Source organism: Mobula birostris, chromosome 10 (genome assembly GCF_030028105.1).
Source record: "Mobula birostris isolate sMobBir1 chromosome 10, sMobBir1.hap1, whole genome shotgun sequence".
NCBI lineage: Eukaryota > Metazoa > Chordata > Chondrichthyes > Myliobatiformes > Myliobatidae > Mobula > Mobula birostris.
The window spans coordinates 33,280,510-33,292,947 of record NC_092379.1 but is presented as its reverse complement, the minus strand read 5'-3'; the positions used below and the strand labels follow the sequence as shown (position 1 = coordinate 33,292,947).

The window sequence follows — 12,438 nt, the reverse complement described above, 5'->3', positions numbered from 1 at the left end:
GTGCGTGAGTGGACTTGGGGGATACAATTGGAGTGGACAACTGGATAAAGATCCCAACTGATCTACGATGGTGTTTCTTCTACAAAGCGATAGCCTTCAACTGTTTGCAGCTCCCCCTCCCAGATCACCCTAATCTGTCCTCCTTCTACTCTGTAGCACCCTTCCCAGGTCTCTCTGGGGTTGATCTTCCTCAAACAGTCTCCAAGTTTGTATTTTATATGATTACTTGTATACAAGTAATGGCTTACAATGCTTCCTAGTGGCTATAATATGTTTTTGCAAGTTTAATATACCTCTAGTCATTATACAAAGTATAATTCTAGAAAGCTCGGGATGCTTCTTTGTTCTGCATTATTTGAATAATGGCCTTCTAATTAGTTAATTCTTATCTATAAATTTGAATGGAATTTTCCATTAGTGGGTAAAAAAGTCGCTGTTCCATGCTGGTACGAACTTATTTCCCTTTTCTCTCTCTTTTCTTTGTAGATGTATGTCACTGTCTGTTCAACTTTTAATAAAACGATTGTGAAGCAAAAAGTTTTGTGCTTCTTTCCTAACTTCCAAAATAGTTGGATCAAAAACATCAGAATCCAATGATTTTATATAGTTAGCAAAGAGTGGTTACGAAGATTTAGGATGTAGAACAATCAGACAAAGTGGAATTTTCGGCACCTAAACAAAAGGGTAGGAACTTCTCTTATGTTCCAATTTGTCTGAGAAAAAATGTACAGATTCTAGAGATTAAAATAAAAGCAGAAGATGTCAGAACCACCCAGAAGGTCAGGTAGCATCAACAGAGAGAGAAGTAGAAACATTTGAGACTGATCATCTTTTATTGGAACCAACTATAAAATTAGAAATAAGTTTCAGGTTGCAGAGAAAGGGACGGAAAAAGTTGGATTAGCTGATGACAAGCAAGCAAACCTGAATAACAGTGGTGGCTGAGACAGGCTGAAGAGGACTTGTCAGTCACAGCTGAGCAGTGTGCTGAGGGTCTGTATAGAAGGGATGGGGCAGATGGGGGAGAAGACAGAGTGAGACATAGTGAGAGAGAGGGGAGAGAGAGTGAGAGGCTAACACCTTCCCACTCTGAGGACCAGGACACATAGCTGTGGTGGGGGGAAGAACCGGTCTGCCCGCTGGTCACTGGTCCTAAGTCCCAGCTGCTCCTTGACTTTGCTGTGACTCTCTATTTGAAGTTGGCATGCTAGTTAAAGGTCAGGGATTCATTCTTCATCCCTCCACTCATCCCACTGACCTTCATCAGAGCCAGAATTAGATGTCAAAACATACAGTGAAGTGTATTGCTTGCGTTAACAACCAACACCCCTAGGGAGGTGCTGGAGGCAGCCCACAAATGTCAGCACACATCCTGTTACCGACACAACATACTCCCAGTGCTCAGCAGAACAACACAGAACACAACAAGCAACAAAACAACAACAGCAAAACAAGCCCCGTTCCTCCCTCCCACCCACACACTCGCATGGACAGTCCTCCAACTCAGGACAAGCCTTGGGTTGGAGTCACAGAGAGATACGGCAGAGGAAAAGGCCCTTCTGACCATCAACGACCCACTTACACTAATCCTACATTGCCACCATCGCCCCCTGGATTCTACCACCCACCTACACACTTGGGACTATCAACAGAGGCCGATTAAAGAACTGAACCGTGCACCCTTGGGAGACCGGAGCAGCCGGGGTAAGCCTACATGGACACGGGACAGACTCTGCGGAGGTCAGGTTCGAACCCGGTCTACCCGCTGAGCCACCAGGATGCAGCTCGTGGTGGACGGCTCCTACCTCACTACGTAGGCTGATGGCTCTGTCCAGTGACTGGAGTGCCCACTGAGGTCTCGAGGGGCTGTGGCCGTTCTCCTCTACTGCATGAACCTGAGGAAACAGGAGTCAGAAATCAGCTCAGCTCAGGAAAGCAGAGGATGATTGCGTGATACCGTGATTCAGGGTGTTCCGACAACATGGCCAGTGAAGAGTTTCGCAGGGCATCCATCCACCTATCTACGTCTATAAGTCACTCATTTTTATTTATTGAGATACAGCTTGGAACAGACCCTTCTGGCCCTTTGAGCCCTGCCTCCCAACAACTCTCGATTTAACCCCAGCCTAACCACAGGACAATTGTCAATGACCAATTAACCTACCAGCGTCTTTGGAATGTGGGAGGCAACCAGAGCACCGGGGTGAAAACCACGCGATCACGGGGAGAACATCCAAGCTCCTTATAGACAGCGATGGGGACTGAACCTGGATCGCTGGTACTGTAAAGTGTTGTTCTAACCGCTACACTACTGTGGTCATTGATTCATAGAGAGTTACAAATAGGGAAACAGACCTTTCGGCCCATTGAGTATTTGCCAACCACTTACACCAATCCTGCAGTAATTCCATTGTGTTACCCTCCCCATTATCCCCTTGATTCCCACCATATCCTACCGCTCATCTCCACACCAGGGACATTTCACAGTGCTCAGAGATGATGTGGGAATAAACAGGATGACCGAGAGGAACCCCACAGTTCATGGGGAGAGCAGCTTTGTGTTCAGTACTCACATGGGGCTGTTCAGAGGGAGAGGTGTGACCATCCTCCGGTACCTGCGTGATGCCTGCAATGCAGCAAGGCAAATGGATTCAATCAATACCAATGGACCATTGAATGGAGTATTCAAAGTGCTCACTACAGTATATCATTATATATCATTTCCCTGTAGAAGGCTCAACAAAAAAACCATGAGACATGGGATCCGTGGGAACTTTGATCTGGCTAGCCTACAGAAAGCTAAGGGTCGGAGTGCAAGTTCTCTCTGGAGGTCCATGACCAGTGGTGTTCTGCAGAGATCTGTCTGCGACCCCTACTCTTTGTGATTTTTATAAATGACTTGGATGAGGGAGCGGAAGGGTGACTTAGTAAATTTGCAGATGTCACAAAGATCGGCAGTGTTGTGGATAGTGTAGAAGGTTGCCGCAGGTAAAAATGGAACATTGACAGGATGCAGAGCTGGGCTGAGAAGTAGCAGATTGAGTTCAATCCAGAAAAGTATGAACTGATACACTGTGGAAGGACAAGTTTGAAGTCAGACTAAAGGTGAAAAGCAGGATTCTTAGCAGTGTCGAGGAACAGGGGGACTTTGGGGTCCATGTCCATAGACCCCTCAAAGTTGCCAAGCAAGTTGATGCATGGTTAAAAAGGTGTATGGTGTTAAGTGGAAGAGCTACGAGGTAGAATTGAAGTTCTATAAAACTTTGACCAGACCACACTTGAAGTATTGTGTTCAGTTCTGGTTGCCTCATTATAGGAAGGATGTGGAAGCTTTAGAAAGGGTGCAGAGAAAATTTACCAGATGGCTGCCTGGATTAGAGAGCATGTCTTAGCAAGGTTGACCAAGTTAGGGCATTTCACTTTGGAGCAAAGGAGAATGAGAGGTGACTCGATTAAGATTATAACAGACAAAGATAGAGTGGACAGCCACTGCTGTTTTCTCTGGGTGGCAATGGCTAATCCCAGAGGGCATTCTTTTAAGGTGAATGGAGGAAAGTTTAGGAGGGGTGTCAGAGGCAGATACATCAGGGATATATATATATATATATATAAGAGATTAGGAGGGATGTCAGAGGTAGATAAATCAGGGAGGGAGAAGATGGCGGCGCGTCTGAGAGTGCACAGCCCTCCGGTGAAAAATGATATCGTATCTGTTAAATAGGGGCCGTGGACAATTTTGATTTGGTGGAGAATGGACATGAAAGCACAGAGGAACATCTGGAGAAATTTCTGAAACGTTCGTTCACTGCTGTCGTTACTGTGTGGTCGGGAATCTTTCGGAGCGTAGGCCTCAAAATCCTCAGCCTTGCCTGCTTTTGGCGACCGAGCAGGAGGTCGAATCGTACGGACAGAGATGGCGCTCAGTACTCGGTGTCGGAGGGCTGATCAGAGCTCGAAGTTTTCAGACGACTCAGAGTTGGACTGTGGTCGGCATGGCAGGGAGAGTTTTTCTTCCTTCTCCCGTCTGCGTGAGATGTGGGACATTTGAGAGACTTTGAACTTTACTGTGCTCGTGGACTTCTTCATCAAGTTATGGTATTGTTGCACTGTTGTAACTATATGTAATAATTATGTGGTTTTGTCAGTTTTTTCAGTCTTGGTCTGTCCTGTGTTTTGTGATATCACACTGGAGGAAATATTGTATCATTTCTTAATGCACATTACTAAATGACAATAAAAGAGGACTGCGTGTCTTCATAATCTAATCTAAATATATATGTAACAGATTAGGAGGGATGTCAGCGGTAGATACATCAGGGATATATATGTAAGAGATTCTTGGACAGGCACATGGATGAAAGAAAAATGGAAGATTATGGGCTGTGTAGGAGGGAAGGTTAGATTAATTGTGAATTGGATTAAAAGTTCAGTACAACATTGTGAGCTGAATTTTGCTGTAGTGTACTTTGTTCTAAGACACAGCTTGTTTATTCTCTGAGTGTCAGTACACAGGCTCTGTTCAGTTAACGAATACACAGGATCTATTCCACAGGTCTGGTGCTCGGGGAATTTGATGGGCTAAGGCAAGAAGATACACCTGAGGATGCAGTTGCTGTGAGTTTAATTGCAAACGCTTATCACGAGTTTCCAACACCAGCTGACCCGGTTGTGACTTTGCGTGCCCCTGGAGACAAGCACAGCTGGAGATAGTGAAGACCAATGTGGAAAGTGCCTTCCAACATCGTATGGGAAACTGGACCTTGGCCATACTGAGGTGTTAAAACATTGGCCGGGCTGGCTGACACTGTTCATACTATTCATCCTGGCGCCTGGTTGAACATTCTACAACAGTTTATACAGGCACAGTGGAGAGTATCTGGGCTGGTTGTATCACAGCCTGGTTTGGGAACACCAATGCCAAAGAACAGAAAAGTCTACAAAGAGTGATTCTAGCCCAGCCCATCATAGTAAAAGCCCTGACTGTAATTCAGCACATCTACAAGGAGCACTGCCACAAGAAAGCAGCATCCATCATCAAAGACCGCCCCCCCCAAGAGACAGGCATGCACTCTTGTCACTGCTGCCATTAGGCAGGAGGTTCAGGAGCCTCAGGACCCACACCATTAGGATCAGGAACAGTTATTACAGTTTAACCGTCAGGTTCCTGAACCAGCATAGAGAACTTCAGTCACCTCAGCACTAAACGGACCACAGAACACAATCTATCAAGTCACTTTCAAGGGCTTTAAAACTCATGTGTTCAATATTACTGATATACGGCCTGTGATCAGTATTATTGATATACAGCCCATGCTCCGTATTATTGATATATAGCCCTTCCTCTGTATTATTGATATGCGGCCCGTGCTCTGTATTATTGAATAAACAGCCCATGATCAGTATTATTGATATACGGCCAGTGATCAGTATTATTGATATACGGTCTCTGATCAGTATTATTGATATACAGCCCGTGGTCAGTATTATTGATATACAGCCCGTGGTCAGTATTATTGATATACAGCCCGTGTTCAGTATTATTGATATATGGCCTGTTTTCAGTATTATTGATATACGGCCCGTGGTCAATATTATTATACAGCCCGTGCCCAGTATTATTGATATACGGCCCGTACTCAGTATTACAGATAAATGGTCAATGCACAGTATTATTGATATATGACCTGTGCTCAGTATTACTGATATATGGCCCATACTCAGTATTATTGATATATAGCCTGTGCACAGTATTATTGATATATGGCCTGTACACAGTATTATAAATATACAGCCCATGCACAGCTTTACTGATATATGGCCCATACTCAGTGCGCAGTATTATTGATATACAACCCGTGCTCAGTACTATTGATATACAGCCCATGCTCAGTATTATTCATATACGGCCCGCGCTCAGTACTATTGATATAGGGCCTGTGCTCAGTATTATTGAATAAACGGCCCGTGCTTAGAATTATTGATAAACGGCCTATGGTCAGTATTATTTATGTACTGACTGTGCTCAAAATTATTGATAAATGGCCTGTGCTCAGTATTATTTATGTACTGACCATACTCAGTATTATTGATAAACGGCCCATGCTCAGAATTATTGATAAACGGCCCGTGCTCAACATTATTTATATACAGCCCACGCTCAGTATTATTGATAAACAGCCCGCGCTCAGTATTATTGATAAACGGCCCGTGCACAGTATTATTGATAAACGGCCCGTGCTCAGGATTGTTGATAAACGGCCCGTGCTCAGTATTATTGATAAACGGCCCGTTGTCGGAATTACTGATAAACAGCCCGTGCTCGGAATTATTGATAAACAGCCCGTGCTCAGTATTATTTTTGTACTGACCATGCTCAGTATTATTGATATACAGCCCATGCTCAAAGTTATCGATAAATTGCCGGTGCACAGAATTATTGATAAATGGCCCGTGCTCTGTATTATTGATATATGGCCCGTGCTCAGAATTATTGATAAACGGCCCGTGTTCAGTATTATTGATATACGGCACGTGCTCAGGATTATTGATAAACGGCCCGTGCTCAGGATTATTGATAAATGGCCCATGCTCAGTATTATCGATATACGGCCCGTGCTCAGGATTATTGATAAACGGCCCGTGCTCAGTATTATTGATATACGGCCCGTGCTCAGTATTATTGATAAATGGCCCGTGCTCAGAATTATTGATATACAGCCCATGCTCAGTATTATTGATATACAGCCCGTGCTCAGTATTATTGATATACGGCCCGTGCTCAGGATTATTGATAAACGGCCTGTGCTCAGGATTGTTGATAAACGGCCCGCGCTCAGTATTATTTATATACGGCCCGCGCTCAGTATTATTGATATACGGCCCGTGCTCAGTATTATTGATAAACGGCCCGTGTTCAGAATTATTGATAAACGGCCCGTGCTCAGGATTGTTGATATACGGCCCGTGCTCAGTATTGTTGATAAACGGCCCGTGCTCGGAATTACTGATAAATGGCCCGTGCTCGGAATTACTGATAAACGGCCTATGCTCAGGATTGTTGATAAACGGCCTGCGCTCAGTATTATTTATATACGGCCCGCGTTCAGTATTATTGATAAACGGCCCACGCTCAGTATTATTGATAAACGGCCCATGCTCAGAATTATTGATAATCGGTCCATGCTCAGTATTATTGATATACGGCCTGTGATCAGTATTATTAATAAACAGCCCGTGCTCACTATTATTGACATAGGGCCCGTGGTCAGTATTATTGATATACGGTCCGCACTCAGTTTTATTGATAAACGGCCCGTGCTCAGTATTGCTTATGTTCAGACCGTGCTCAGAATTATTGATAAACGGCCCGTGCTCAGGATTATTGATAAACGGCCCGTGCTCAGTACTATTGATATATGGCCCGTGCTCAGTATTATTGATAAACGGCCCGTGCTCAGAATTACTGATAAACGGCCCGTGCTCAGTATTATTGATAAACGGCCCGTGCTCAGTATTATTGATAAACGGCCCGTGCTCAGTATTATTGATAAATGGCCCGTGCTCTGTATTACTTATGTTCTGACCGTGCTCAGTTTTATTGCTATATGGCCCGTGCTCAGTATTATTGATAAACGGCCGTGCTCAGTATTATTGATAAACAGCCCGTGCTCAGTATTACTTATATACGGCCCGTGCTCAGTATTATTGATAAACGGCCTGTGCTCAGAATTATTGATAAACGGCCCGTGCTCAGTATTATTTTTGTACTGACCATGCTCAGTATTATTGATATACGGCCTATGCTCAAAGTTATCGATAAATTGCCCGTGCTCAGTGTTATTGATAAACGGCCCGTGCACAGAATTATTGATAAACGGCCCGTGCTCGGTATTATTGATATATGGCCCATGCTCAGAATTATTGATATACGTCCCGTGTTCAGTATTATTGATAAACGGCCCGTGCTCAGTATTATTGATAAATGGCCCGTGCTCTGTATTACTTATGTTCTGACCGTGCTCAGTTTTATTGCTATATGGCCCGTGCTCAGTATTATTGATAAACGGCCGTGCTCAGTATTATTGATAAACAGCCCGTGCTCAGTATTACTTATATACGGCCCGTGCTCAGTATTATTGATAAACGGCCCGTGCTCAGAATTATTGATAAACGGCCTGTGCTCAGAATTACTGATAAACGGCCCGTGCTCAGTATTATTGATATACGGCCCGTGCTCAGTATTATTGATAAACGGCCGTGCTCAGTATTATTGATATACGGCCCGTGCTCAGTATTACTTATATACGGCCCGTGCTCAGTATTATTGATAAACGGCCCGTGCTCAGAATTATTGATAAACGGCCTGTGCTCAGAATTATTGATAAACGGCCCGTGCTCAGTATTATTTTTGTACTGACCATGCTCAGTATTATTGATATACGGCCTATGCTCAAAGTTATCGATAAATTGCCCGTGCTCAGTGTTATTGATAAACGGCCCGTGCACAGAATTATTGATAAACGGCCCGTGCTCGGTATTATTGATATATGGCCCATGCTCAGAATTATTGATATACGTCCCGTGTTCAGTATTATTGATAAACGGCCCGTGCTCAGTATTGCTTATGTTCAGACCGTGCTCAGAATTATTGATAAACGGCCCGTGCTCAGGATTATTGATAAACAGCCCGTGCTCAGTACTATTGATATATGGCCCGTGCTCAGTATTATTGATAAACGGCCCGTGCTCAGAATTACTGATAAACGGCCCGTGCTCAGTATTATTGATAAACGGCCCGTGCTCAGTATTATTGATAAATGGCCCGTGCTCTGTATTACTTATGTTCTGACCGTGCTCAGTTTTATTGCTATATGGCCCGTGCTCAGTATTATTGATAAACGGCCGTGCTCGGTATTATTGATAAACGGCCCGTGCTCAGAATTATTGATATACAGCCCGTGCTCAGTATTATTGATATACGGCCCGTGCTCAGGATTATTGATAAACGGCCTGTGCTCAGGATTGTTGATAAACGGCCCGCGCTCAGTATTATTTATATACGGCCCGCGCTCAGTATTATTGATAAACGGCCCGTGCACAGAATTATTGATAAACGGCCCGTGCTCAGGATTGTTGATATACGGCCCGTGCTCAGTATTATTGATAAACGGCCTGTGCTCAGGATTGTTGATATACGGCCCGTGCTCAGTATTATTGATAAACGGCCCGTGTTCAGAATTAGTGATAAACGGCCCGTGCTCAGGATTGTTGATATACGGCCCGTGCTCAGTATTGTTGATAAACGGCCCGTGCTCGGAATTACTGATAAATGGCCCGTGCTCGGAATTACTGATAAACGGTCTATGCTCAGGATTGTTGATAAACGGCCTGCGCTCAGTATTATTTATATACGGCCCGCGTTCAGTATTATTGATAAACGGCCCACGCTCAGTATTATTGATAAACGGCCCATGCTCAGAATTATTGATAATCGGTCCATGCTCAGTATTATTGATATACGGCCTGTGATCAGTATTATTAATAAACAGCCCGTGCTCACTATTATTGACATAGGGCCCGTGGTCAGTATTATTGATATACGGTCCGTACTCAGTTTTATTGATAAACGGCCCGTGCTCAGTATTGCTTATGTTCAGACCGTGCTCAGTTTTATTGCTATATGGCCCGTGCTCAGAATTATTGATAAACGGCCTGTGCTCAGAATTACTGATAAACGGCCCGTGCTCAGTATTATTGATATACGGCCCGTACTCAGTATTACTTATATACGGCCCGTGCTCAGTATTATTGATAAACGGCCCGTGCTCAGAATTATTGATAAACGGCCTGTGCTCAGAATTATTGATAAACGGCCCGTGCTCAGTATTATTTTTGTACTGACCATGCTCAGTATTATTGATATACGGCCTATGCTCAAAGTTATCGATAAATTGCCCGTGCTCAGTGTTATTGATAAATGGCCCGTGCACAGAAGTATTGATAAACGGCCCGTGCTCGGTATTATTGATATATGGCCCGTGCTCAGAATTATTGATAAACGGCCGTGCTCAGTATTATTGATATACGGCCCGTGCTCAGTATTACTTATATACGGCCCGTGCTCAGTATTATTGATAAACGGCCCATGCTCAGAATTATTGATAAACGGCCTGTGCTCAGAATTATTGATAAACGGCCCGTGCTCAGTATTATTTTTGTACTGACCATGCTCAGTATTATTGATATACGGCCTATGCTCAAAGTTATCGATAAATTGCCCGTGCTCAGTGTTATTGATAAACGGCCCGTGCACAGAATTATTGATAAACGGCCCGTGCTCGGTATTATTGATATATGGCCCATGCTCAGAATTATTGATATACGTCCCGTGTTCAGTATTATTGATAAACGGCCCGTGCTCAGTATTGCTTATGTTCAGACCGTGCTCAGAATTATTGATAAACGGCCCGTGCTCAGGATTATTGATAAACAGCCCGTGCTCAGTACTATTGATATATGGCCCGTGCTCAGTATTATTGATAAACGGCCCGTGCTCAGAATTACTGATAAACGGCCCGTGCTCAGTATTATTGATAAACGGCCCGTGCTCAGTATTATTGATAAATGGCCCGTGCTCTGTATTACTTATGTTCTGACCGTGCTCAGTTTTATTGCTATATGGCCCATGCTCAGTATTATTGATAAACGGCCGTGCTCAGTATTATTGATAAACGGCCCGTGCTCAGAATTATTGATATACAGCCCGTGCTCAGTATTATTGATATACGGCCCGTGCTCAGGATTATTGATAAACGGCCTGTGCTCAGGATTGTTGATAAACGGCCCGCGCTCAGTATTATTTATATACGGCCCGCGCTCAGTATTATTGATAAACGGCCCGTGCACAGAATTATTGATAAACGGCCCGTGCTCAGGATTGTTGATATACGGCCCGTGCTCAGTATTATTGATAAACGGCCTGTGCTCAGGATTGTTGATATACAGCCCGTGCTCAGTATTATTGATAAACGGCCCGTGTTCAGAATTAGTGATAAACGGCCCGTGCTCAGGATTGTTGATATACGGCCCGTGCTCAGTATTGTTGATAAACGGCCCGTGCTCGGAATTACTGATAAATGGCCCGTGCTCGGAATTACTGATAAACGGTCTATGCTCAGGATTGTTGATAAACGGCCTGCGCTCAGTATTATTTATATACGGCCCGCGTTCAGTATTATTGATAAACGGCCCACGCTCAGTATTATTGATAAACGGCCCATGCTCAGAATTATTGATAATCGGTCCATGCTCAGTATTATTGATATACGGCCTGTGATCAGTATTATTAATAAACAGCCCGTGCTCACTATTATTGACATAGGGCCCGTGGTCAGTATTATTGATATACGGTCCGTACTCAGTTTTATAGATAAACGGCCCGTGCTCAGTATTGCTTATGTTCAGACCGTGCTCAGTTTTATTGCTATATGGCCCGTGCTCAGTATTATTGATAAACGGCCGTGCTCAGTATTATTGATAAACAGCCCGTGCTCAGTATTACTTATATACGGCCCGTGCTCAGTATTATTGATAAACGGCCCGTGCTCAGAATTATTGATAAACGGCCTGTGCTCAGAATTACTGATAAACGGCCCGTGCTCAGTATTATTGATATACGGCCGTGCTCAGTATTATTGATATACGGCCCGTACTCAGTATTACTTATATACGGCCCGTGCTCAGTATTATTGATAAACGGCCCGTGCTCAGAATTATTGATAAACGGCCTGTGCTCAGAATTATTGATAAACGGCCCGTGCTCAGTATTATTTTTGTACTGACCATGCTCAGTATTATTGATATACGGCCTATGCTCAAAGTTATCGATAAATTGCCCGTGCTCAGTGTTATTGATAAATGGCCCGTGCACAGAAGTATTGATAAACGGCCCGTGCTCGGTATTATTGATATATGGCCCGTGCTCAGAATTATTGATAAACGTCCCGTGTTCAGTATTATTGATAAACGGCCCGTGCTCAGAATTACTGATAAATGGCCCGTGCTCAGTATTATTGATATACGGCCCGTGCTCAGTATTATTGATAAACGGCCCGTGCTCAGTATTATTGATATATGGCCTGTGCTCAGTATTACTTTTGTACTAACCATGCTCAGTATTATTGATATACAGCCCGTGATCTGTATTATGTACTGACCGTGCTCAGTATTATTTATTGATGTGTTATTATTATTTGTTTGTTTTTGTATTTGCACACTTCGTCTTCTTTGTCAGTTGCTTGCTTGCTTGTCAGTTTTTCATGGATTTTATTGTATTTCTTTGTCCTTATGTGATTGACTGCAAGAAAATGAATCTCTGGGTAGTGTCATGTGACCGAGAGTTTTAGTAAATTTACTTTGAACTGTTAAAAATTGTATCAA

The 12,438-nt window shown here is 43.7% G+C and overlaps 1 protein-coding gene across 6 annotated transcripts in view; it reads right to left on the bottom strand.

Annotated features, from left to right (window-relative positions):
- Nucleotides 1–12,438, bottom strand: part of LOC140203944 (uncharacterized) — a 290,949-nt gene that overhangs the window by 26,423 nt on the left and 252,088 nt on the right. For 2 of the 6 annotated variants that reach the window (XM_072270124.1, XM_072270127.1), the window contains exons 2-3: nt 2,574–2,626; nt 1,806–1,895 (exon numbers count right to left, since the gene is read on the bottom strand). The exons of 2 other annotated variants lie outside the window; for them this stretch is intronic. The gene's annotated coding sequence lies outside the window, so the exon portion shown is untranslated. The remainder of the gene's footprint in view (nt 1–1,805; nt 1,896–2,573; nt 2,627–12,438) is intronic. 2 more of the 6 variants (XM_072270130.1, XM_072270125.1) reach the window with 2 other exon arrangements.